Source organism: Callorhinus ursinus, unplaced genomic scaffold (assembly GCF_003265705.2).
Source record: "Callorhinus ursinus isolate GAN/ISIS: 27379988/994484 unplaced genomic scaffold, GSC_fseal_2.0 scaffold16, whole genome shotgun sequence".
Taxonomy (NCBI): domain Eukaryota; kingdom Metazoa; phylum Chordata; class Mammalia; order Carnivora; family Otariidae; genus Callorhinus; species Callorhinus ursinus.
This window is the reverse complement of record NW_027397078.1, coordinates 24,765,414-24,790,976: the sequence shown is the minus strand read 5'-3', so window position 1 is coordinate 24,790,976 and position 25,563 is coordinate 24,765,414. Positions and strand designations below refer to the sequence as shown.

Here is a 25,563-nt window from a genome sequence, read left to right as displayed (position 1 = left end):
TGTTCCCTCAACTCATGTCAGACTGCTCTCCTCACATGTCTTTGTTCTTGAATTGCCCTCTCCTGCTCATTTGCCAATCCAATTACAATCTATCCTCCAACGCAGAACTCATATCCAACTTCCTCCATGAAGTTCAACCCAAAGTGAACTCTTCCATTTTCTGAAACCCAGTTGAGAGTTGATCTTCCAAAAACCCAGCTTAGTTTTTGTGTTCTCAATGTTGCTTACTTAGATGACCGCTTCTTAACATTTAAAGAGTGACCATGCTCTCTGGGCTGCAGGGACATGGCTAAACACACCAAGAAAGTTGGAATCATTGGCAAATATGGGACCTGTTACGGTGCCTCCCTCAGGAAAAAGGTGAAAAAGATTGAAATAAGCCAGCACACTAAGTACAGTTGTTCCTTCTGGGCCAAAACCAAGATGAAAAGATGAGCTGTGGGGATCTGGCATTGTGGTTCCTGCCTGGATCTACAACACCATTTCTTCCATCGCAGTAAAGTTGGCCATCAAAAGACCGAAGGAATTGAAAGACCGGTAGAAGCTACACCATTTGAAACATTGCTAGCCTATAATAAATCTGTTAATTTATGTAACAACAGTGACAACCAAAGAGTGACCATTTCTTATGGATGAATCTCCATGGTCCCAAATGGTATAGGTCTTAGAACACAGCACAATACATGTTGATTATGATTATACCAACAGGCTGGCTGGTATGTAAGTAATTTTTAATTAGTCCTCTGAAAGTTACAATGTACTTTGCATAGAAAATCCAACCAATCTACTTATGTAAACATGCCAAGAGAAAGGCAACTCCTTAGCCAAAGGCAATATTCATCCATTTGTCCATTCATCCACCAAATAATTATCAGGTACCTATGTCATAGAACAACTTACTTTCATGATCTTAATACATCTCCACCTCTATCTCCTCCTCTACTACTTCCTAGAACACACACATTTTTCTATGATCCTAAACTGCAACTCAGACTTCCTCTCTCCTAATTGCTCCATATTGTTTAAGTGATCTACACCCATCCCCCACAGGGCCTTTGTTTTCAGACAGTGATCTCGGGTACGTATTAGGAGAAAAGCAATCTGACTGTGCTGACTCACACCAGCTATGCATCACTGACAGCCCCTTTATGGGTCCCGTGTGCTCCTGTCTCTTTTATGTATTACCTTTCAGTTCAGATGAATTTCACTCTAGATGCAAGTTGAGAAAGTTCAGACTACTTGTAAGGCATCATACTTCTCCTCTGAACCCAGTGGTAAGTCAAGCATCAATATTTATGAACCTAAAAGATCCTTTTTAAAAAATGGATTTATTTAGGTATGCTTGACACACAATAACCCACCCATGTTTCAAGTGTATGACTTGATAAATTCTGTGTATATACTCATGAAATCATCAAGACAATCAACATTTCCAACACCTTTAAAAGTTTCCTTGTCTTTTTGTATCCACTGACCTGCTGTCACAATATGTTAGACTGCATTTCTTATTTGACATAAAGGGAATCACACAGTATAGATGGATAAGGGTAGATCTTCTCTTGGATTCTTTCCATCAGCACAATCATTTTGATATCCATTCATCATGTTTTTTAAAATATATCAATAGACCATCCCTTTAAATTGCTGAGTAGTAGTATATGGACATAGCATATTTTTCTTATCCATTCACCTATTGATGGATATTTGGATTTTTACTAGCACTTCCAAGGTATTGGTATCAGAGGCCCTGTTAACAGGTTACAGAGGTGAGAGACACTTAATATCATATATTTATAACTAGGGAATTACTTATAGCTTGGAAACAATTCTCCATATATGTCTCACATTCTGGCAGGTCTTCTGAGCAAAAGCACTGACAGCTTTTGTTCCAGAGTATCTCCCCAAGGCTGTTTGTGTATCACAGAGCCAGGACTAGAAGGAGGCAAACATGGCACCTAGGGTTCCAAATTGAGAGAGATACCCACCCCAAAGGCTGTGCAAGTGCAGGGCCAGCACCAGAGAGAGCACCTCCTTAAATGTAACACATTTAGGTTCCTCACTTGCCTTACTTACCCTAGCCCTGGACCTAGACAGCCAACAGTCTTGGCAGATAGAGAAAGTGTTTCCCCCCAAAGCAGAAGGTAGGTGTGTTTGCTCTCCAGGATTATAAAGGTACTAGATCCCTCTGGGGCAAAGGATGGGCAAGTTTGCCAACAGTCCCCTTTAAAAGACTGTGTTTCCTGTGTTCAGAGCTCCTACCCTGGGCTATATAAATGCACCATGTGTGCAACATTCATCCAGGCCCACCTATGTGTCACCTCCACAGGACTTCAAGGAACTGGTACAAACATGAAGCTGATGCTGACAATTGTATCATGAGTAATGAAGTCCCTGGTCTCTGGCTGAGGAACTGGCTAGTTCTTTCAGCATCTATGAAACTGTGGCTGGCTCAGTTGTTACTTGCAAATAGGGAAAAATCTCAGGCCCTTCAGTTTTTGACAACTATTAGCACAGAGTGATGCCAAATCCATTATCTTGATACCCAACTGAGAGCGAACTTTTAGGTAGTGCAGGCACCTGCTGCATGCTGTCGGGTAAAAGGCCTGACAGAAATCATTCTAACCACTCTGTATACTCCATTATTGCACTCATTTATTCACTTGGCAAGCATTTATTAAACTCTTACTACATGCGAAACACTGTGCTATAGAAAATAGGATTTTTGCCCTCCTGGATTCACTACCTGGTGGAGACAGCAGACAAACAAACAAAATGGTAATTCATGGAGATGACTGCTGTAACCAAGATGAGAAGTCAGGAAAGGCTTCAGAGGAGGTGGTGTTTGAGTTGAGTCTTAAGAGAACTGTAGGCATTCGTTGGGAACGAAGATGGGAGTTGGGTGGAGAGAACAGGCATGTGCAAAGTCATACATATATGAAAGAGAAATTTAAGTTCAGAGAATGATGAGGGAATTACTGTGGCTAAAGAATAGTTTGTGTGTTGAGGGGGAGGCAAAAGAGAGGGAGAGACCACGGGAGAAAGAGTGGGGTATTGGGAGAGAAACTCTAAAGATGTAGATATAAAAGAGAAGGATCTGGAATGCAAAACTAAGGTTTTGGGGCTTTAAGTAAAATGGATGCTTCAGAGTTGGCTCTCACCAGTTTTACTTTTTAAGTGGGGGAGCCATGCTATTTATGTTTATCACATTGAATTATAACCATTTGTACCTACAGAAAATCCCCCCTGCTAGGGTTGAGCTCCTATGGGACTAAAGGACTCCATCTTGCTCACTTTTGCCCTCCAATCCCAGTCTAGTTGCTACTCAAAAAAGAAAAAAATGATACTAACAAATGAATTACTCAGCAAAAATTAACTTCTCCTCTCAGATAATCTCTATGTCTGATTTACCTCAAAATATCTCATTTGTGAATAATTAAGACAAATAAATGAAAAACTGGAATGTTTCCGGTATTTTGGGGGAAAAATGATCATTCCAAGTTATAGCTTACAATTTTTCTCTCACTTTTCATTACTTTATTCAGGAGATGGCTTTTTTTAATCATTTTGTGTAGGATACTAATACAGTACTTATCTCTACTCTAAAATAAATTTTATATTCTTATTAAATATACTTCTTTTAAATTTATAAGGTGCCATGTATTATTCATTGACAAGTCTTGGCTCATACCACAGATTACATATCATTTTTCCATGTATCATAAGTGGCCATTTAGATTGAAATCAAAATTATATTTAACTGAACTCATAACTGGTGCATTATTCTCTCATTTCAAACTTATTTTCTGGCCACTTGTCTCCACCAAATGTTATAGATGAAACATCTTTCATTAAAATACCTGTAGTAAGAAGTTAATATACCAATATTTGTTTTATTCTAAAATATTTTCTTGAGTCTAAAAATTTTGATATGCTCATACTGTGGAAACCCCAGAGTGAAAACATATCCCTTATTCACAAAGAAGTGAGATTATATGTAGATATATTCCACTGAAATATTAGAAACCCAAAATTCACTTAACTCTGTCCTTCTTCTTTCAGTTCAAATGTCTTTGTTCAAACAAAATACTATTACAGAAAACTTCCTACAGATCAAAATTATTCTTATTTTAAATGCATTGTAACATTTTAAAAAGTTCTTTCGCATATGCATTTGCCTGCAATGACAAGGACTTAAATAAGTGCAGAGTCTTTCTAGAAGTCTTTCTTTTTCTGAGAAAAACTTACACTCTCTACTGAGGGTGATCAGACTCAAATGTAAGAAATACCTAAGATAAGAGTTGATCATAGTAACCAACCTGCCACCTTCTCTTTTCCTAAGGTGATTTTGCCTTCTAGAAATATAAGCTCCAGCTTCGCTCCTTTCCCTGCTTTCTTCTTGAAGCAACTGTAATTGCTTCTTAAAAATACTAGCACTATTATGTTGTGCCAACTCTCCCCAATGTTAGTTATTACCACATTTCTCATGACATTTTGAAGTATGGCAAAATAAGGTGTACAGAGTAACCAAGCATCTTTTGTTTTGTTTTAATCAATCAACGATTTTGTTTGCAGAAACTGGTTGGAGGATAAAAAGGGTACCAGAAGTTTCATCTATTGGGAACTCAACTTGGTTCCATTCTGTAAGCACAGGCCTACCCAGGTACCCCACTGTGATGGAAGCTGCTTGAGAGTGGAGATGAAACCCAAATCCACAGCTAGCACAAATGAATGACCCAACCTCAGGGGATAGCATCTATGATGGAAGGAAAAAAGCCTGGAGTCTTCTCTGAACCACACTGCCTCCTATGCATGTCATAAGGCACCCTGAGCTTCCTTCTTCTCATGTGGAACATAGAAATAATCAGTGCCTATCTCTCAAGACAGTGTAGAGTTCAAATGGCACAATTCAAGGAAAAGCAGTTCATAAATTCAATTTAGTTTGAGTTTTGTATTTTTCCCTATGCACGTGTACTTCCACTATGTCCAATTTATATACATATATATCTTTTAAAACACCCACACACATATAAATAAAACCCAAATCCCCTTGGACTTCTGGCCTTAATCACAGTATTCATCTCCCCTTTCACGGAGCAACCATTACCAGTTGTTCATTAGCCAGCATGTGTTTCGAGCACCTGACCACACTGATTGTCTGGAGAGATCCACTTCTGTATTCTACAACCGCAGTGTGTTATTCCATTTTGTGAAGAGATCACATTTTATGGATTTACTCTTAACAGATATTTACAGGGTTTCTTATACTTTCTCCACATAAATAAGACTGAGATGAACATCCTCGTACTCTCCCTGGACACCAGATTGAGTGTGCGGGGCATGTGCCAAAGTAGGTATTTGGTACTTGCAACTCAACGGTGGTGAAAGCCTTTTCAAAGGGGCTCTACCAATTCGCACGCACTAGCAGTGGACATATTCTCATATTCTCCGTCTTGTCTTTCCAGACTGAAGTTTGGTCATCCAGATGAAGAAATGACACTTTGGTGGGGGTGTCTGGGTGGCTCAGTCAGTTAGGCGTCTGCCTTCAGCTCAGGTCATGATCTCAGGGTCCTGGGATCGAGCCCCACATCAGGTTCCCTGCTCAGTGGGGATCTGCTCCCTCTTCCTCTGCCCCTCCCCCTGCTTGTGTTCTCTCTCTCTAATAAAAAAAAAAAAAAAGAAATGACACTTTGGTGGTTGAAAGTGAAAATGAACTTTTCCATGATTCATTGTTTCATGTAACACCCAGTTCTCCATGCAATACGTGCCCTCTTTAATACCAACAATACATCAAAAACTAATGATGTACTGTATGGTGACTAACATAATAAAAAATAAAAAAATTTAAAATAAATAAAAATAACTAAATAAATCTTAAAAAAAAGAAAATGAACTTTTCACAGGTTGTATTAAATATTTCAATTTCTACTCTGAATTCACTGTGTACAGTCTTGCCTGTGTTTCTCTTACAGGTTTCTCCTTTTATTGAGGTACAGGTGTTCTTTCTGCATTTCAGATACAAATCTTTTGTTATATATGCTAAAAATACCCTCCCCATATGTTGCCTTCCTCTCAGTTGTGTGTTTAATAGTGTCCTTTGACTTAGAAAAGTCTCCACCCAGACCTACTCAAACGTTGTCTTTTCCTTCTATGCCTAGTCATTTTTATTTTAAAATATCTTCTACTTGCGTGGTCAAAGAGATGTTACTCCACAATTTCTTGTGAATATTTTCAAGGTATCTCTTTCAACTTAAACATCCAATTTCTCTGGAATTATTTTTTTGTGTACAGTCTATTGGGAAACATGATCAAAAAAAGACCTTAACCACTTTTTGACCCTGGCACTGGACCCGGAAACTCAGACTCCTCAGCCCTCCCCTGTCCTTGAAACATGGCTTCTGCTTGCCTTTCCCACTCCCAGAGGCTGCTCCAAGAACAGAGCCTTGAGACGGTGAGGTTACGGTGAAAACACTGACATGGTCTCTGTGACTGAGTTCAGTTAAGGGCATCTTTATGAACTTTTAAGATTTGGAAGGCGTGTGTGGGGATCCACACATCTTGCTGCCACCCCAAGACAAGCCTCGTGTGGACCTTCCTCATGCTATGATCAAAACTGCCACCTACCACCACGGAGGGGTCTTTCCCTTTTGTTGCTCTCTCCCTGCCTGGAAGGGAGCTGGTTTCAGGTCACAAAGACAAAGCTCCCAAGAAGGTCGTGAACTCACAAAGTCTAAGGAGGCAATCTTTTTCAATATCAAAGTCCTTTCCCAGCAGCATTTATTGAACAATCCATCAATTCCTCATTAATTTTTCGTGCCACCTCCTTCACAGAACTGTCTTCTGTTTCTTTCTACGTTGTCTATTTGGATCCTGATCGATTGGTCTCCTCCTTCACCAACAGCACGCTATGCTAAGTATTACAGCTGCATGATGCATCCTAAGCTTTGCCAAGTTCCTTTTACACATATTTTCTGTCCATTTACTATTCTGGAAGTATTTCAGAATCTGTTTGGTGAGTTCCATTAAAAATCTGAAGGATTTCTGTATTATAATACATTCCTAAATGAATTTGAGGATAATCAACATCTTTAATACTGAGTGCTCCAACTGAGTAGTATAGCTGGTAATACATTTTATTTTTGTATCTTAAGATTTAATTTTTCCTTAAAGATCTTCCATATATATCTTAGTAGGTTTGTAGTTTTACCAGGTTTCTATTTTTATTCCTATAGTGAAAAGGATATTTTCTCTTATCTCTTTGATTGCTGCTGGTATACGGTCATTTTTTTTTTTTTTTAATACTGACCTTATCTCAAAAAAACCTGGCTGAACTCGTAATATAGGTTTATCTTCTTGGATTTTCTATAGAAAGTCCACAAATAATCAAATTCAGACTTTAAGCACTTAGGAGTTTTCGCTATTATATTCAATTTTGAAGATCTCCACTGAAATATTAGGTAGGAGAAACCAACATCCTCATCATGTCCCAGACCCAAGCTGAATGGGCATACTTAATCGTCAACATGAAGTAGGATGTTCATGCATTCTTAGTTCCTATTTACCATGAGATTTTATCACCAATGGGTTTTTAAATCTTTCCTCTTTTTTCAGCCATTGATTGGGGTAGATGGATACACCGGTTTTATTTTACTTTGCTGAAGTGGCAAATTCCACTGATGGCTTTTCTAGTGTCTGAACATTCTTGAATTCCTGGTATAAATTCCCACTTAATTTTACAGCTTTGCTGTTTATCCGATTTTTATTTGGGTTTTCCTATCAATGTTCACAAGGTGAGACTGGCCCACAGTTTTTATTTGACTTTATTTGGTTGTAGTTCTAGCCAAAGAATATGTTCTATGCGTTTTCCTTTAAATATGCGCAATGGCAAGTCTTAAAAAAAACAAAGGTTGCTGAGTCCTTTAAATTTCCATCAAAGTTTACTCCTAAAACCGGTTAATCTTCAAGTTATTTTGAGAGAGAGGTCTATTTTAAATCACAGTTTTTATGTATTATTGAACTTTTTATTCATATTTGCTACTTCTTGGGTCAAGATTGTTGTGCATGTGTGCATCTACGTGTATATATATTTACACATTAGGACGTCTTTATGCACATGCTTATAGGAAATCCCTATTATGTAAGATTAAATTCAATGACCGCTTTCACTCTCTGTATTCATGTGCATATGCCACCTTTTTTCATTCCAAATACTGGTTTCCCCCCTTATTTTCTGAGTGCCTCGCCCAAGATTTGCCTCTATCACTCTTTTTTAAAGATGTAGCTGTTGGTTGTGCAGATCAACTAAACCGATTTTTCTTTTATTATCTTTACTTCCTCTTCGGCTTTACTCTTTTTTTTTTTAAGATTTTTATTTATTTATTTGACAGAGAGAGAGCAGGGAGAGTGTCAGGCAGAGGGAGAGGGAGAAGCATGCTCCCCACAGAGCAAGGGAAGCTCGATGTGGGACTCGATCCCAGGACCCCAGGATCATGACTTGAGCCGAAGGCAGTCGCTTAACTAACTGAGACACCCAGGCGCCCAGCTTTACTCTTCTTTACTGTTTTTGTTTTACCAGTTTCTTGAGTTCTATCTTAAACACGTTTCATTTTATTTTTAAGGCAGACCAGCAACTTCCCTCTTAGACCTTCTGTGGCATTCCACAAGTTATGCAATATAGAGCTTTTTAACCATTTCATTTGAAATAGCATTTCACTTTAGAGAACATTTGAGTTTTTAGAAATGAGAACAGTGTTCATACGAGGATAAGCTATTTCTTCACTGTTTTTAATTTTGACCTGGAAATGGCCTGTGACTGGTTTTCAGAATTTAAGGCTAACATTTTGGCCTTGTACAAACCTCTTGTTTGAGAATATCCTATGTACACTTTAAAGAATATATATTATGTTTATGATTCTGTTATTGAGACTTTTGTTTTTTAAAAAACACACCTCTCCACCAGATTCATTTTCTTAGATAGCTACACTGTGTTCAACTCTCCCACGAGAATTATACTTTGCTTATTTCTTCTTGTAATTTGTCAGTTTTTATTTATCTTTAGGCTATGTTGTAAGGTTTACTTAAGTTTATAACTGCTGCATGTCATCAATCAGTCCTATCATTTTGAGATGCCCCCCCCTTTTGTGCCTTTCATGTTCATGTTCCTGAAATTCTACTTTGTCTGACATGTCACTAGGCAGTTTTTTTAAGAGCATAAGTAGGGTGAAGGGCAGAGGGAGAAGCAGACTTCCCACTGAGCAAGGAGCCTGATGCGGGACTCGATCCCGCGACTCCGGGATCATGACCCGAGCTGAAGGCAGACGCTTAATTGCCTGAGCCACCCAGCTGACAAGGCAGCTTTCTTTGCCTTCTCCTGGCTTATCTTAACCCCTTTATTTTTCAAGCTTACTGGTTTTTACATCTTCTCTCACAAGTTGCATATAATTAGATTTTATACTCCAGGCAAACTCTTAACTGAGCATCTTAGTCCACTTGTGTTTTTATGATGACTGAATTTCACCTTCATTCTGCCACTCTCTATTTTCTATTTACCATACTTTTCCTTTCATTTCTAGTTTCCTGACTTCAGTTCAAGTGATCTTTTTCCTTCATGTTTTGCTCCCCCTTACCGATTAAGAGCCATAGTCCATTTATTTACTTCTAGGGATTACCCTTAAAGCTTTAGCATATTTGAGTTTTTCTTTTAAATACTGAGTTAAGCACTTACCTATTTCTTCCTTGACCACAAGACAAAAAAAACTTAACCATACTTTCTCTAAATATCACTGGAATTTTAACATTTACTGGTTTATGTTATTATTCCTTTGTAGATTATTTCTTTTTCCCCACCTCTGGTAGCTTCTATCTTTTTTTCAACCTGAGATGGTCTCAAGTTTTATTCCAATGCGGTCTAGATGTTTGTTTGTTTGTTTGAAGTCCTGCTTGAAACCTGCAATGTTCAAGAATCATACCCTTCCTTCAGTTTGCTCCACATACCACTTTCTGCCTGTGGAAAAAAACCTGTGAGATAGATGTTAGAATTTCTTCCCCCGCCCCCCACTTCCCTAGCTACACTGTGTGTCCTCCATGATTATGTCCATACCAGTTATGGGAGTCTTACAAGATGCAGTTCCCACAACAGCCTCTTCTGGGAGATTCCGTTTCAGGCTTAGATTTGGCCCAATTCCAGGCTGTGGCCCATATAGGAAGTTAGTTTTAGAGTTGAAAAAAGTCATGTTTAAAAATCACTTTGAGCATTTTCATGGTGAGAATGCATCATTTTATCAACTAGCACAAACAAAAAAACAGCCCTTGGTGTGGGCCGTGAACACTAGGTTACAACTAATATCGTTTTATCAAAAATTTAGATCTTTCTAACTCTATCAACTATACACGATTATCTATTAACACTTCTATATAGAAGTCAGTCATTATATGAACTGAAGTTACGTCTAGAAAATCTTTTCTCAGTCTTCATCCCTTGCTCTGAGGCCAGTATCCCTCCAAACTGCCACATATACTCTCATCTTTAAGGCAACTGCCTTCAACATGAGGATTAAGACTTTGCAAACGTCAATGAAATCATGTCCTGTGAACACTCACCTCGAAAACCCAATCATTTCAAGTGCTTTACTGCATGTGTGACATGCTGGTCTCCTACTTCCTTTGAGAGCAGCAATACTCAACACAGTCACAATCACTTGAATATAGCCAAAGCCTTTAAACCAAGTTGTCCTGAGCATAACAAAAAAGTTTGAAAGGGATTATCTTTCTTTAAAACATTAGAGTTCTAGTCATTAAAACAGTTCCTATTTTTATTCAAATTTAGTAAGTCAGAAGGTCCTAACTGCAGTAGGATTAAGATAACGCTTTTGAATAAGTTTTAGAGTGTGCTTTTATATACATGAAATTTATTCTTCATGAAAAGCCTTTATTGTTCTACTGAGACTAAGCGAGGTAGAGACCTGTGCAGCCACATCAACAGCCCACACTGAACCAAGACTCCTATTGAGGACACTCAGACCTGGGCGTTTGCTGCCTCTCCCAGTCCAGCTTTTTTAATTATTTTGATGGGGAAAAAAAAATCACAAGAGCAAACAAGACTTGAAAGATTCACTTAATGACCCCTTAAAGTTTGCCACAAGAGTTCAGTGCCACAAAACTGCTAGATGCAGGTTATTATAATCACATCTAATTTGCATTTAAACAGCCAACTTTGTGGTCCATGATTTAAGAGAGATTCCACCCTAATGGGAAAACTTCCTTGGGATATCAGCAACAATCGCCACAATCCAGTTTTAGAACATCTTCATCCCCTCAATAAAATCCCTCTTGCCATTTACATATATTCCCTTCACTTCCCTGTGCCCCCAACCCTAGGCAACCACTCATCTCTTTTCTGCCCCTTTAGATTTAGAATCCTATGTGGTCCCTTGTGCCTGGCTTCATTCACTTAGGATGTTCCTGAGGCTCATCCATGTATCAGTAATTTGTTCCTTTTTATTGCTGAATATATCACATTTTATCCATTCATCAGTTGGCATCATTCCCAGTTGCTTCCTCTGTTTCTCCAATGCATTTTTACTGCAGTGTGATAACTTCTGGCCCATGTTTTGGGTGTTCGTCTCTAGAACTCCAACTTGCTAAGTGCTATATATAGCTACAGAACATCGTATCTGATGCTTCAGCTCCCTCTGCCACCTCTGACCCCCTCAGCCACCAATCCAATGGGTTTTAACAAAAGTGGCTTTTAAAGGACCATAAGACCATTACAGGACTTCATTCACCTCAGTTTTTAATAACGAACTATGAATGGGGTCATTTATAAGGCATTTTTCCAGCATCCGAAGATACGGTCATCATCATACAACTCAGTGATTCTCCTAAAAGTCATGGAAAGACGCACATAAAATGGGTGCATTTTATGGTATATAAGTCATTTCTCAATAGTTTAAAAAAAAAGTTAGGGAAGATAGATGATAGAACAAGGGTATAAGAACCTAAATGAGGATGTTCAAGCTGTCAACCAGAGCAGCCGACACCCCTACCAAAGCCCACAGAATGAGTCAGTTAGGCATTTATTAGATGCAGGGGAATCTTGCTGGTAGAAGCCCACTATCTGCTCTGAGCTTTGTATACTTACTCACATGCCAAGCCTTAGCCTCTCCCACAGTGGCAAATCCATGCCAATGACATAAAAAAGGAACAGCATACTAGGTTATCAGAACAAGTTTTGAACTATCAGAACGACCTTCGACTTGGACATTTGCCACTTTCAAAGCAAATTAAGTTACCCAAAACTTAGGCTAGATTTAACAAATGGAAATCTAAGATTCCATGTTAAATTTCTTTTTCTGCTGGGCAATGAACAACCGGCCAGGATATAGATATATCCCATGCAACATCCAAGGCATCCTGAAACTAAAGCATACTTGGTACATTCTTAGTGACAAGCTATTTGTTCGTCTATCTGAAAGGTCAATACAACCAGTTGTTTTGTATTTTATCTAGCAACCTTACAAAATCTAGTATCTCCTTGTTAATAGGAGAATATTTAAACCACATTATAAAATAGTGAGATTACATAGCCTATTTAGATACATTAGCAAGTTATCTCTAAGAATTGGCTTATCATTTAATGGTGCTTCTGCCTTAACTGCCTGTTTAGATATTCCATTATCCTCTGAGCGTGGAGCCCCATCCTGAACCACAGCTGGCCATGGTGGGATGTTAAATCACTCAGGCCTTGCTAACTTCATCTCCTAATGGATGAAGTCTTGGCGCCCGACAACAAACCTAGCATACACCGGCCATTCACGAAGGTGTCAGTTCTGGCTGTGGCACAGGATATAAACTGATTTTTTTTAAGATTTTATTTATTTATTTGACAGAGAGATAGAGAGCACAAGTAGGCAGAGCAGCAGGCAGAGGGGGAGGGAGAAGCAAGCTCTCTGCTGAGCAGGGAGCCCGATGCAGGGCTCGATCCCAGGACCTCGGGATCATGACCTGAGCCAAAGGCAGCCACTTAACCGACTGAGCCACCCAGGCGCCCCTGTGGCACAGGATATAATTCCTGTCAAGACAGAATCCAGTCTGGTATAGAAAAAAAAAGTGCTTTGAACAGATCGGAAATCAAGAACATGGGTAAGCACAGGATGACAGCAGAGAGAAATGAGGGAAGCAGTCGTCAGATACTGAGTACAGTTCTGGGGCTAGCTATCTCCCCCATCTCACCGTGGACTCTTAGATGCCACCACCTATTTGTACCCTCAATGTTTTGTGAGGACTTCCTTTTTTGGGGACACCAGTTTAAGTCAAGCCCACGTATGCTAGTTTTTTTTTTTTTCAGATTATATACTTATTTTTATATTTTATTTTTTTATTTAAGTTCAATTAATTAACATATAGTGTATTATTAGTTTCAGAGTTAGAGGTCAGTGATTCATCAGCCTTATATATAATACCCAGGGCTCATTATATCACATGCCCTCAACGTCCATCCCCCCCATTATGTTACCCTATCCCCCCACCTACCTCCCCTTCAGCAGCCCTCAGTTTGTTTCATATGATTCAGTCTCTTATGGTTTGTCTCCCTCTCTGATTTTGTCTGGTTTCATTTTTCCCTCCCTTCCCCTATGATCCTCTGTTTTGTTTCTTAAATTCCACATATGAGTGACATCATATGACAATTGTCTTTCTCTGATTGACCTATTTCACTTAGCGTAATACCCTCTAGTTCCATCCACATCATTGCGAATGTGAAGATTTCCTTTTTTTGATGGCTGGGTAATATCCCACTGTATACACACACACACCCCACAACATCTTTATCCATTCATCTGTCGATGGACATCTGGGCTATTTCCATAGTTTGGCTATTGTGGACATGGCTGCTATAAACATTGGGGTGCAGGTGCCCCTTCGGTTTTATCTTTGGGGTAAATACCTAGTAGTGCAATTGCTGGGTCATAGAGTAGCTCTATTTTCAACTTTTTGAGGAACCTCTATATGGTTTTCCAGAGTGGCTGCACCAGCTTGCATTCCCACCAATACTGTAAGAGTGTTCCCCTTTCTCCTATGCTAGATTTTAGGCACAGTTACTGAACCGACTTTCCCAGGGCCTGGAATAGCAACAATGCAAAGCTATACTCATTCATCTGCCCTGACAGCAACAGGATCAGTTAAGAAATCAGATCATTCAAGTAACTCCTTCACCACTTTGATTCTAAAAGCAATAGTAAGAAGTATAGAAAAATTTTAAAAAAGAATCCACAGGAAACATGCAATTCTATTACCTAATGACAACCTGTGAGAAGAAAAAGGAATGCTACATGCAGTTTTATATGTCTCAGATGATACTTTATTTCCCCCCAAATATTTTCAAAATATTTGAATCTTAATGAGTATGTAATACTCCAGAGGGTAACACTATATAGTAACCATTTTATTTGTTGCCCATTTCCTACTATCCACTGCACTAATAAAATCTAGTCTTGTACACATACCTTTATTCACCTTAACCTCATTTCCCTTATGACAAATACCTAGAAAGCCAATTAATAGATAAGACAATTGCCAGATTTCTTTCAAGATAAGGTTATAATAACTTATACTCCCTTTTGTACAGAGAATATTTAAAAGGCCTGCTTTTATAAGCTCCACAACTCCCTGCCAAAGCCTTCTTGCAATTTTAAGGTGAAAAAATTTGCTATCCTTTTAGGAGCACCGGAGACCTCTGACTTAATCTTTATCCCTCCCCAGAATGGTCTTGGTCTTCACAATAGCTAAGAGGAGGGACCATGGAGTTCACAAATATGAAGCCAACGTCTGCACTCTATCTTCTAGCGGCCTACTGACTTCTGTGGAAGTCAAATATAACTTTTATGTAACACTTAGTGGGCTCACTCTTTGGATTTCCAAGTAGACATCTGATCAAAAGAATGGGAGTATAGCCAGCAAGACAGTCAGAGATCAAATCAAGAGCAGTGCTAAGCAGTCATGCTATATGCTCCGGTATCGGAGTTCCAAGAACCTATCACCCAATGGCCCACGCATATTGGCATCTGTCCACTGGAGGATGAGTTATAGGTCAACAGGAGCAACATGTAGTTCAGAGGAATAAAAGCCTAAGAGCGTTGACAGAGACAGGCATTAATGAATCCTAGTAGTCAAAATGTGCAGTGTGGCCATTAAAAAAACAAAAAAAAAGTTTTTTTAATTTTTTGAGCAGCCAAACAGCAGGCATATTTTAGTCTCCAACTAATTCAATCTATCTGACCAGCCAGCTATAAGGAGAGAGCTGTAGATTTGTTTGAACGATAGGATACACAACCTTCTTTAATAACAAACAAACAAATAAACAAAAAAACATGTGATTTTAGTTAGAAAAGACTTAAGGAGTCTATAGAACCAGAAGGATTTTAACACTAGAATCATGGGACCTGACAATTCTAGGAGGCCCAGGCCCAGGCCCAGGCAAAAGCAAACCTTCTTAGAAAAAAAGGCTAAGCTACTTCGAGGCTATCTGTACTTTGGGAATAAGGGGAACCCCAATATGAAAAGGCAGGGACACAGTAGCCCAGAAGTCTAAGGACAATGGTCAATGCTGAGAAAAAGCCTTCTGGTTGATTCAGGATGCCTTTGGGAGGGAAGTAGCTATCACATGTAGTTACACAGCATTCTGTAACAAGGCAGACTCCAGGCCACCCAAAGTCTTTCAAGATCAGGGTATCTACAGGATTGCCTAACACCAAGGTTACGTGGCATCAAGACTGTTAAAGTCTTTAGACCCAGGTAACCCCAGCCAGGTGCTAGTTCTGCCTGGCTGAGAAAAGCTTGAAGCACTTCGTAACTTAGACTGCCTGGCCTCTCCTAGTCTGGATTATTTCGTGTGTGTGTGTGTGTGTGTGTGTGTGTGTGCACGCGCACATGCATGCATGTGTGTTTAATGGGGATTTTATTTCTTAGAAAATTTTCTCAACTTTTTTAGGTTGGATGTATCACACCCACAAAACACAAACTACAATCCAGACCTTAAGAATGGCTTCTGATAGTTTAAAAACTCCAGACATTAAGAGTTGTCAAAACATTAGTTGGCCCTTGATTTAAAAAAGAGAAATTATACTATCACCCATTTATGCTGACATTTGTAGTTAGAGTCCTTTTGGATAAGCAAGTAAGTCTTAAAATCTTGACTTAATTATTTATGAAGAGTTATTTGGCTCTAACAGGACTCTGCTACATGCTCGACAATTCCGTATTAAGTATTTTCCCATTGGTGTGCACCCGCTTATTCATCTTCCCTCTTCAGGATATAGCGACCCAGAACAGCACAAGCAATAGAATAGGAATAGGCAGGGCAACATCTGCTCTTTGGTAGGTCTTTCATCAAGTTCAAGTCGGTCTTTCACCTTGTCCTTACCTTTTTCTTTGGCTGTTAAGTGTTTTGCAAAAATGATTCAACATTATCTCTGGACAAAAATAGCACTGGAAATTTAGAATCACAGCAGTTCCCTAGATATACTCACTGTCGCTCAACCAGTGGTGCTCACTCTTCATTTTCCTATGCTCAAATTAGAAGTGTTGTAGATTTGTATTAATACCATATGCCATTAGTATCCTTGGGCTAAATTCTTTCATTTTAATCTAATTGTTGGAGGAAGCCAGGAGACAGATTCCAATATAGAATATAGTTCTCTAGATCCATTTCTGTACAAGCTTGGAACAGAATCCTGAGTTCTATTTTAACGAGTATTAAAATATGTTAAATCCTTGTCTGTTGCTTAAGACCTAAGTAAACCCAAGCTGGGGAATCAGATCAAAAACCTCTGATGTAAGACAGATGTACATTTACAAATGATTATCAATAGCCGATAAACTCAATTTTTACTTCCCTGCTCAATATGCCATAGCTGCCGTCAAAATAGGGTCTTTGCAGGCCAAGTTCAACCTCAAGAGCTATTTAAGACCTTTGACAATTTTCCGAAGTACTTTTTCTCTCACACTGGGGAGGTGGGAGGAATCCCCTAAAGCTCTGGCTTTTCCTGCCAAGTTGGGAGGATCTGGCAACTTTAGGCAACATTCTTATATGGCAACAATCAGCTGTGTCTCCTTAGCTGCTGTCCTCTTAAGACACAGCACATGTCTCCATTCACTACAATCCTCTTTTCCCTACCACCACTCCCAGCTCACTTCCCCCATTTATATAACTTGCTTACCGCTGTACATTTTTGAATTAGCCACCCCCTATCCTAGGCAGACAGGGCCTCAGGCTTTTTGGCTTTCCAATACAAGGAGACCCTTAGCCCTCAACAGCCCCCCACCAGGACAATGGCAATGAGGCTAAACCAGACCTTACAATACAGCCAGTAAGTACGTCACCATGCAACCCATCTCCCATCTGTCTGGTTGGTCCAAGTTTAATTTCCAGGCTCAGGACTAGACCCAGAAGGTGTCCAGGTAAAAGAAAAGGCCAGATGGTGAAGAAACCAGCCCAAGGTCACACAGATATTCAAAGCTGTGCAGGGTACAGGACCCAGGGGTGCTTTTTTGTTTTATTGTTTTGTTTTTGTTGTTTTTAGCACTCTGGGAATCTATTTGCCAGAGGACCAAGAGACAGTGAGGAGTCTTCCCCAAATCAAGTATTAGGCCTCTCTAGGGTGGCTGACCTGAGGGTTCATAGGTTACACCCAGGGAAATCATTTGCCTGCACCCCATCAGTGAGGCTTCACTGGGGCCAAACAGGCTGTACAGCAAGATGAAGAAGACTCCCCAAAGAAAAGAGTCTGTAAGACTCAAGTTTCAACATTCGTCACCTCTGTTTTTATTTTCTACTTCGGGTTCCAACAGAGGGTTTAAAGAAGAGCAACAAACCCAGCAAACCTCTGGTTATTGAGTCATCTAGTGATGCTTTCGTCCAGCCTCCAGGAGGTCCAAAGGAGAAACTCTCAAGTTTTGCCATGAAATAAACCTTTTTATTTTCCATGATCATGATTGCCTATCCACAACGGCATCCAAGCCACAGGCTTTCAGAGTAAGGGTAAATCCCCCCTAGGCTAACACGAGGGTCACCTTGGTCACTTCTTCCCTTACCTTAAGAGGAGAGCAGGTGAGGAAAAAGGAAGATGACCGATTTTGACTGGCAAACAGAAGAGGTCACTAGAAGCTGGAAGATAATCAGACTATAGAAAACAATAATGAAAACAGCACACCACTGTGCTACTCAACCTGGGGCCAGGTCACCATCAGTATCACCTGGGAGCTTGCTGGAAATGCAAATTCTCAGGCCCTACCCCAGATCCATGCAATCTGAGGATGGGGCCCAGGAGTTGAGCTGAGCAAGCCCTCCAAGTGATACGTTTGCACAACCTCCGGAATGAGAAGTACGAACCAAACACATCTCTACAGCATCCACACAGGGAAACACACAGGACTCCAGGAGACTAGAAAGGCCCTCACCTAGTCCTTGGGTGACTCTAACCTTGGGAATTCAGAGAACCTGAACATTTCTGAAGTCCATGTGGTCACCTAAGACTATGACTGCCTCTACTTATAATAAGCCTATCAGCAACCACCATTTACTTAAGTGCCTACTATTTGAAGCCCTGTATTAGACCCTTTACATGCAGTCTTATTTGACTAGGAAGACCATCTGAGGTTGAGTTACTCAAGGTCACACAGCTAGGAGGAAGGAGGTCTGTGATGCGGACCCAAGTTGGACTCGAGAACCCATGCTGTTTCTACCACACTGCTAAGGGCCTGTCCACCTGGGTCTCCAGCTTGATGTTCCAGGTTTCCTGCCTTTGGGGCTATAGCTCTATTCTGAACCTGGGCAGTCTTGACGGAGGTTCTCACACTCCACACAGGTCTTCATCACCCTCTCCCCACAATGACTGGGTCTGACATCTACACTTAGTCACTGTCTGGACTCCTGTTCCTAGAGAGATGGACATCTGCCAACAAGGCCGGTTACTTGTCACTGTTCAGACCACTACTGCTGGCCCCATTCACCAAAAAAGCCCTGGGGTCGAGTTAGTTCACCCAGTCTGATCCACTTTCAACACTTTCCCCAAGTTAAATGCTGGTGAGAGATGTTTGAATGGTCACCTGCTATGGGCTATTAGACTAAACACTTAGAATACAGTGTTGAGTGTGGGGTGATGCTCATCCACCCTGGAACCTCAGACTGCCTCTCAACCAAGCCCATGTACGACCATGGCAAACAAACACAGAAATATTCCTTTGGTATGTTGGTAACATTGGCTGGGCCTGGCCAAAGAAACATCCCAAGTAAGAAATCTCAGAGATACACAAAGCACTTCCGGGTTCCTGCACAATTATGGTTTGTTTGTCATAGTCCATACTGTCAGTTGGAAACCCACCCACAAACACTTCGTGGTAATTATATCAGCGGCGATTAAGTTGGAAAAAGTTAATGCTAAGATTGAGTCATGTTTGCTCAGGTGATAGCAATTGATCCTACAGGAGCTATACCACAGACCAGTTCTTTCCAATGTGCACACATATCACCTGGGGCTCCTGTTAAAATGTGAATGCTAATTCACTAGATCTGAGGTAGGGTCTGAAGCTATGCGTTTCTAATGAGTTCCCCTAACTCAGCTGATGGTGCTGATGTCAGACTACACTTTGAGTAGCAAGCTTCTAAGCGTCATTGAAACGGGCTTACAAGATAGAGAAAATGATGAAGAATGCAACATAGGGAATGTAGTCAATAATATTATAACTTTGTATGGTGACAGATGGTAGCTTCGCTTTCCATGGTGAACACTGCATAATGCATAAATTGTCAAGTCACTAGGCTGTGCACCTGAAATGTAACACTTTATCTTAACTATTCTCAAATAAGACAATACCAGTACTAGAAAAAAATATTTAAGTGCCAAAAGTAAAAGGAGAAATTATACAGTTCATCTCTGAACAACACAGGAGTTAGGGGCACCAACCCCACCCCCCACAGACAGTTGAAAACCTATATGTAACTTCTGACTCTCCAAAAAATTACTATTAGCATACTGTTGTCTGAAAGCCCTACCTCTAATAGTCGATTAACCCATATTTTGCATGTCATATGTTTATATACTGTATTCTTATAATCAAGCTAGGGAAAAGAAAATGTTAAAATCATAAAGAAGAGAAAATACATCTACAGTACTGTATCAGAACAAATACTCAAGTGGACACATACAGTTCAAACCTGTGTTTTTCAAGGGTCAACTGTACTTAACTTTGAGCAAAGTTATGTATGTAAATGGCACTAGAACCTTACAGCCATGTTGCATAATCTTATCAGAAAAGTAAGCATTCGTCTAAGAAAAAGCAGCCAGAATTGAGTCTCAGGATATGAGGGAGATGGAGGCTGGGGTTGAGGAGTCTGAAAACAACAGAGAAACCAAGAAAAGGGGAAATAAAGCAACAGTCATATAAATAGCAAAAAAATTGTTCAATTGAATAAAATATTCAACTTTTAAAATGCAAAAATAAGGAGCCTGGAATACCTACTGAAGTCCAGCCCGCCTAACACAGACAAAGGCCCCATTAAAACTAAGCAATCCCGAGATGCCAGACACACTGGCACAAAACAGGCTAAACCCTGAAGTCTTAACACCAAACAGGAAGAAATCAGTACAGACAAACCAGCGACTCCAGAGTAATCACAGACACAAACATAGAACTAGGCCAACAGGTAGATTCCCAGGTCTGGGAAGTAAACTTAACCTTCTGATCTTCAGCTTCCAGAATGAGCTCCGCAAGGGAAATCAAACTACCCTCGTCCCCCCAGGAAAGAAAATGTCCAGCAAGGAACCCAGCAAAGGATAAAATGTGAGAGCTGGAACACTGAGCAGAGGCCCAGATCCACGAACTATGCTGAACCACTTGTAAAGTTACACGGTACTGGACCAACTAAAGGCCTCCTGTTCCTTCCTAGCTGTGTGGCACAGAATCAGTAAGTGTGAGTTAAGTGGCTGCAGTTGTGAAAACTGGCAGAGTGCTAGGCATGCTGGTAAAGCAGACTTGAAAAGTGCAGTCCCCTATCAGCAGTATCAGCATCACCATGTAAATTCTCAGCCCCACTCCAAACCTGCTGAACCAGAAACTCGGTGGACCCCAGCAGACGGTGTTTTACCAAGCTCTGAGGTGATTCTGATACACATGCAAGTTCAGGAAGCACGGGGCAGTAGAGGTCACTGGAAGTGAGAGTGGAAAGAAAAGGCCAGGTGTGGCAAAGCAAAGTCTCTATAAGTAACCTTAACAAGGGTGCTTTTAAAGAGCTAGTCAAGACTGGGGCCAGTTGATAGGGGGAAGGAAGTCCAGCAGAGAGAATGTGAAAAAAATAATAATAAAACATGCTCAGGGATCAACAAAGTTGGGTGACAATATTCAAAGGTAGAATTTTGCCAGTATTGAAGAATCATCCAACCATGTGTGTGATACTCATATTTTTATTCTGATAAAGGAGAGAAATCATGAGCGTCAAGAGGGGTCAACTCATAATATGTTTTCAAAAACTTTCTCACACGGTATTTCAAGAGACTCACCTAAAAGAAGTCCTATGTGGCACAATGCTTATGAAGCTATCTTCTCAGAGGGAGAAAAACCAACGCCAGTGGTCCAATGTGACCTATTTGACAAGAATATTGAGAAAGAATTGTTTTAAACATGAATACCAGGGTAGGACAAAATTAAAAAACATGTGGAGGTTTTTAATTATACTGATTGATTCAGCGAATATGTGTTGAACATCTACTCTTGTCGAACACTAAGGATACAAGACCAAATAGAACGTAATCTCTTTCCAAATATTTGCAGGATAGTGATAAGGGGGTAGAGAAGACAAGAAATTAACAGTTGACACAGCTGCACTAGAGGTTCACCCAAGGAGCTGTGGGAGCACACAGTTCCTCCAGAAAGCACCAAAGACCTCTCCTTGAAAGAGGGTTAACGCTCAGTTTGACTCTGGAGAACTGCAGGCTGAAAGAACATCTTAGCAGAGGGAATGACCCGTGGAGAGATGTGGAGGCCGGAAATACCTTCTGGGAAGGAGATACCGGCAGCTTAGAACGGCTGTGGGGAGACGGCATGAGGCTCGAGAACTTAGCAGGCAGCTCCTGGGGACCCTGGGTGCCACCCGCTAATACTGGCAGGCCACGAGGTCCAGGAACACATAGGTGTGCCCTTCACAACGACCGCTCCGTCTTAGTCCTGTGGTGAACGGATGGAAGAAAGGGCCGCAAGGACGGCCGGCAGGAGCGGTAAGGAAAAGGTGGCCGCAGTGCCCGTGACGGGCCAGGACATCAGAGCTCGAGAATGCAGAAATGATGCCGCTCTAAGCGGTGGCAAGGCCTAGGACATGACAGGACTGAGACACACTGGTGCGCCGGGATCACCTGGGGGGTGCACCCTAGCAATGTGTAACCAATAGTAGCGACAAGTTGGCAAGCAATTTCATTATTTTCAGAAACTAGAGACGATTTAAGGCTATCCCTGTCACAATGTCCATTTAACGTTTCAATCTGCTTCCTGGAGTGGAAGAAGGACTTGGTGAGCCCCACAATAACTGCTGAACATCTTCCCTGAGCAAGGGATGTGAGCACACGGCTGTGACTGGGACAGGAAGGCACGCCCTCCTTCTTGGAGCTTGCCAGAAGCCGGCAAGGGGCCAAAGGCTATACGCCTCGGAGCCGGGGAGGCGAGTTCCCCTCACCTCAGGCCATCTGACCCGTGTTCCAGCACACCACTGAGACAAAGGAGAGGCCGTCGGGCCCCAGCCCTCTTCTTTTCCTTCTAACCTCAAGGGGGAGAACTCTGGCAGACATTGAGGAAGGTCACCTTTAGGACCCCCCCCAAAACAGTGCTCTGGCATTAGAGGCTTCTAAGAGAGGAATGACATAGGTAACCTTTTTCTTCTTCCTGCTGCTGGATCCCTTCCCCTTGGGATTTCTATCGAGAGATGGAAACTATGGGTGACTTCAGCTTGGGAGACGGGTATCCTTACCTTGAAAGGCCAAGCGGGGCCAGGGACTGGTTCTCAGGAAAGGATGTCAGCTTGGAGCTGGCGGTGCCCCAACTCTCAGGGAAGAGTAGGGGTGAGGGGAGGATATAAACTGATTTGTCAAGGTTCCTGCAATTTCTCGACCAATTAGGAAAGGAGATGGGATTCTGCTCGATACCGAGGTCTGGGCTATGAAAACAAAGAGAGGGGCGCCTGGGTGGCTCAGTCAGTTGAGCGTCTGACTCTTGGTGTCAGCTCGGGTCATGATCTCAGAGTTGCCAGATCGAGCCCCATGTCACACTCTGTGCTGAGTGCAGAGCGTGCTTGAGATTCTCTCTCTCCCTCTCCCTCTGCCCCTCCCCCTGTTCTCACATACTCGCTCTCTCTCTCTCTCTCTCTCACGCTCTCTCAAATAAATAAATAAATCTTTAAAAAAAACAGAGAGAGCACATGGCTCAGGTTTCTTCTGATTATGTCTTGGACCCTAAGCACAAAGGTACTCACACTCCGACTCTGCTCCCAGAGAGGCAACTAACACCAAGTGAGGTCTAGAGGATAGACAGTTTGAGGAATAGAAAGCTTAAATGTTCTAAAGGCCCAGGAGGGATTTACAATAAAATATTAAGTAGCAGGTTTTCCTGTGTGGCAGGATTTTAGGTAATTTTAAAATCTTCACTTTGATCATCAGAAACTTCTATAATGAATATGATTTCCATTAGTAAAAATTAAAATTAAAATTCTTAAAATATATTTCATTATTATTACCATGTTAAACAAAAAACTCAATGCTCAGAAATCGGTATCATTCCACATATATATGATGTATATGAGTACATAAGAAAAGAGCAGATGCAAAGGGACAAATCTATGATAGGAAGCAAAGATTTGAGAATAACTGGTCATAACTGAACATACCGGCCATTCTACAGCTCAAAGATATGTAAAATCTGACCAAATGCTACCACAAGATTACTATCCACAGCTGAGAATATACTAGAATGTAAATTCTCATACATAAGCTCTGACATGCTAGAAGCACTGAATTATATATTAGCTTCCTTAGATATAAGAGCTCTAGCAGAAAGTCAGCAGCTCAAAGACCACCAAAAGTGAGTTCAAAAATGGGAGACAATAAAATAATAATCGTTAAATAAACTCTGGTCCATTCACATGATGGAATATTACTCAGCAACAAAAAAGTACAAACTATCAACACACACAATACCCCAGATAGATCTAAAGGCATTGTGTTAAATGAAAAAATATTACTCTCAAAAGGTTACACACTGTATGCTTTCATTTACATAAAATTCTCAGCATGATAAAACTATAGGGAGCTACTCTGTGGTGATGGGACAGTTTTACATCTTGATTATACTGGTGGTTATGCTGAATAAAATTGAGTAGAACTACATACACATACACACACACAAATGAGTGCATGTAAAAATGATGAAAAATGAAGAACTGTAGTCTAGTTAACAGTGTTCTGCCCATGTCAGTTTCTTGGTTTGATAGTCTACTCCAGCTGCATAATACGCCACCATTGGGGAAAGCTGGAGGAACCATACACAGGATGCTAGCTACTATTTTTGCAATTTTCTGAGTCTACAATTATTTCAAGATACAAAAAATTTAAAATGTTTAAATTGGTACATAAATTCTATGCACAATTGTCTTTCTTTTGCAATAGGAAATTTCTCGTAAAATATTTAATATTAAAGTAATACAGTATAAGGGTGACCACCAGATAAATTTAGTATTAGAGCATAAGAAATGCTCTTTTAAGAACTGGTATGTGAGAACAAAGATGAAAATACACGAGCCTGATACAAAATTCACTCACTATAGAAATGACCAAACACAAATAAAACTAGTTATATATTTTTAAAAAATTATATAGCATACCAATCCTTCCTACTTCCCAAATTATCCACACATAAAATCTTTATAGTTGTGGTTTTATTTCTGTATACAAAAGCAAAGTGTGTGTGTGTGTGTGTGTGTATGTATCAGTCCTACTTGGAGAGGGTGGATAGCAATGAATATACATTTTTTAAAGAGTACATCTCTCTTTACAACTTAAGCTTGTAATTACAGTGGATGGTAGAGCAGGAGTGGAGGGCTTCACAGTGAAGCTGGGACAGATAAGGGAAGCTGAGGGGACAGAGACCTTGCCCCCCCAGTAGCATCGAGAAAGGAGGGAGCAGGGGGGTGCATAGAGGCATGCCACAGAACAGGTGCTCAGGGCTGTGTCTGCAGGTCCACAATGGGACCCTGAAAGAGTCAGGCGGCAAGCATTTGGATGGAGAATTTTCCTATTAGCCTGCAGTAAATAAAATGGAAATACAGACATCTTATTGAAATTCAAGTTCCGCGAAAGAAGCAGTCCCCTAACCCAACCCTACACACAGTCTGCACATGGTCCTCAGCTTGGCCCTTCTGCCATGTCCTGGGAAGGGGAAGAGCAGGGGATGTGGGCCATGGTAGACAGGCACATCTAAGAGATTGCTGGGCTCCTCTGGGGAACTTCGGGGGAATTGATTACAGGTGGCTCTTTG

At 40.8% G+C, this 25,563-nt stretch overlaps 1 long non-coding RNA gene across 1 annotated transcript in view; it reads right to left on the bottom strand.

The window, feature by feature from the left end:
* Positions 1–23,138, bottom strand: part of LOC141374321 (uncharacterized) — a 216,216-nt gene extending 193,078 nt beyond the window's left edge. The window contains exons 1-2 of the long non-coding RNA XR_012381098.1: positions 23,006–23,138; positions 21,549–21,631 (exon numbers count right to left, since the gene is read on the bottom strand). This is a non-coding gene — a long non-coding RNA (uncharacterized lncRNA). The remainder of the gene's footprint in view (positions 1–21,548; positions 21,632–23,005) is intronic.
* Between the last annotated feature and the right edge of the window lie 2,425 nt (positions 23,139–25,563).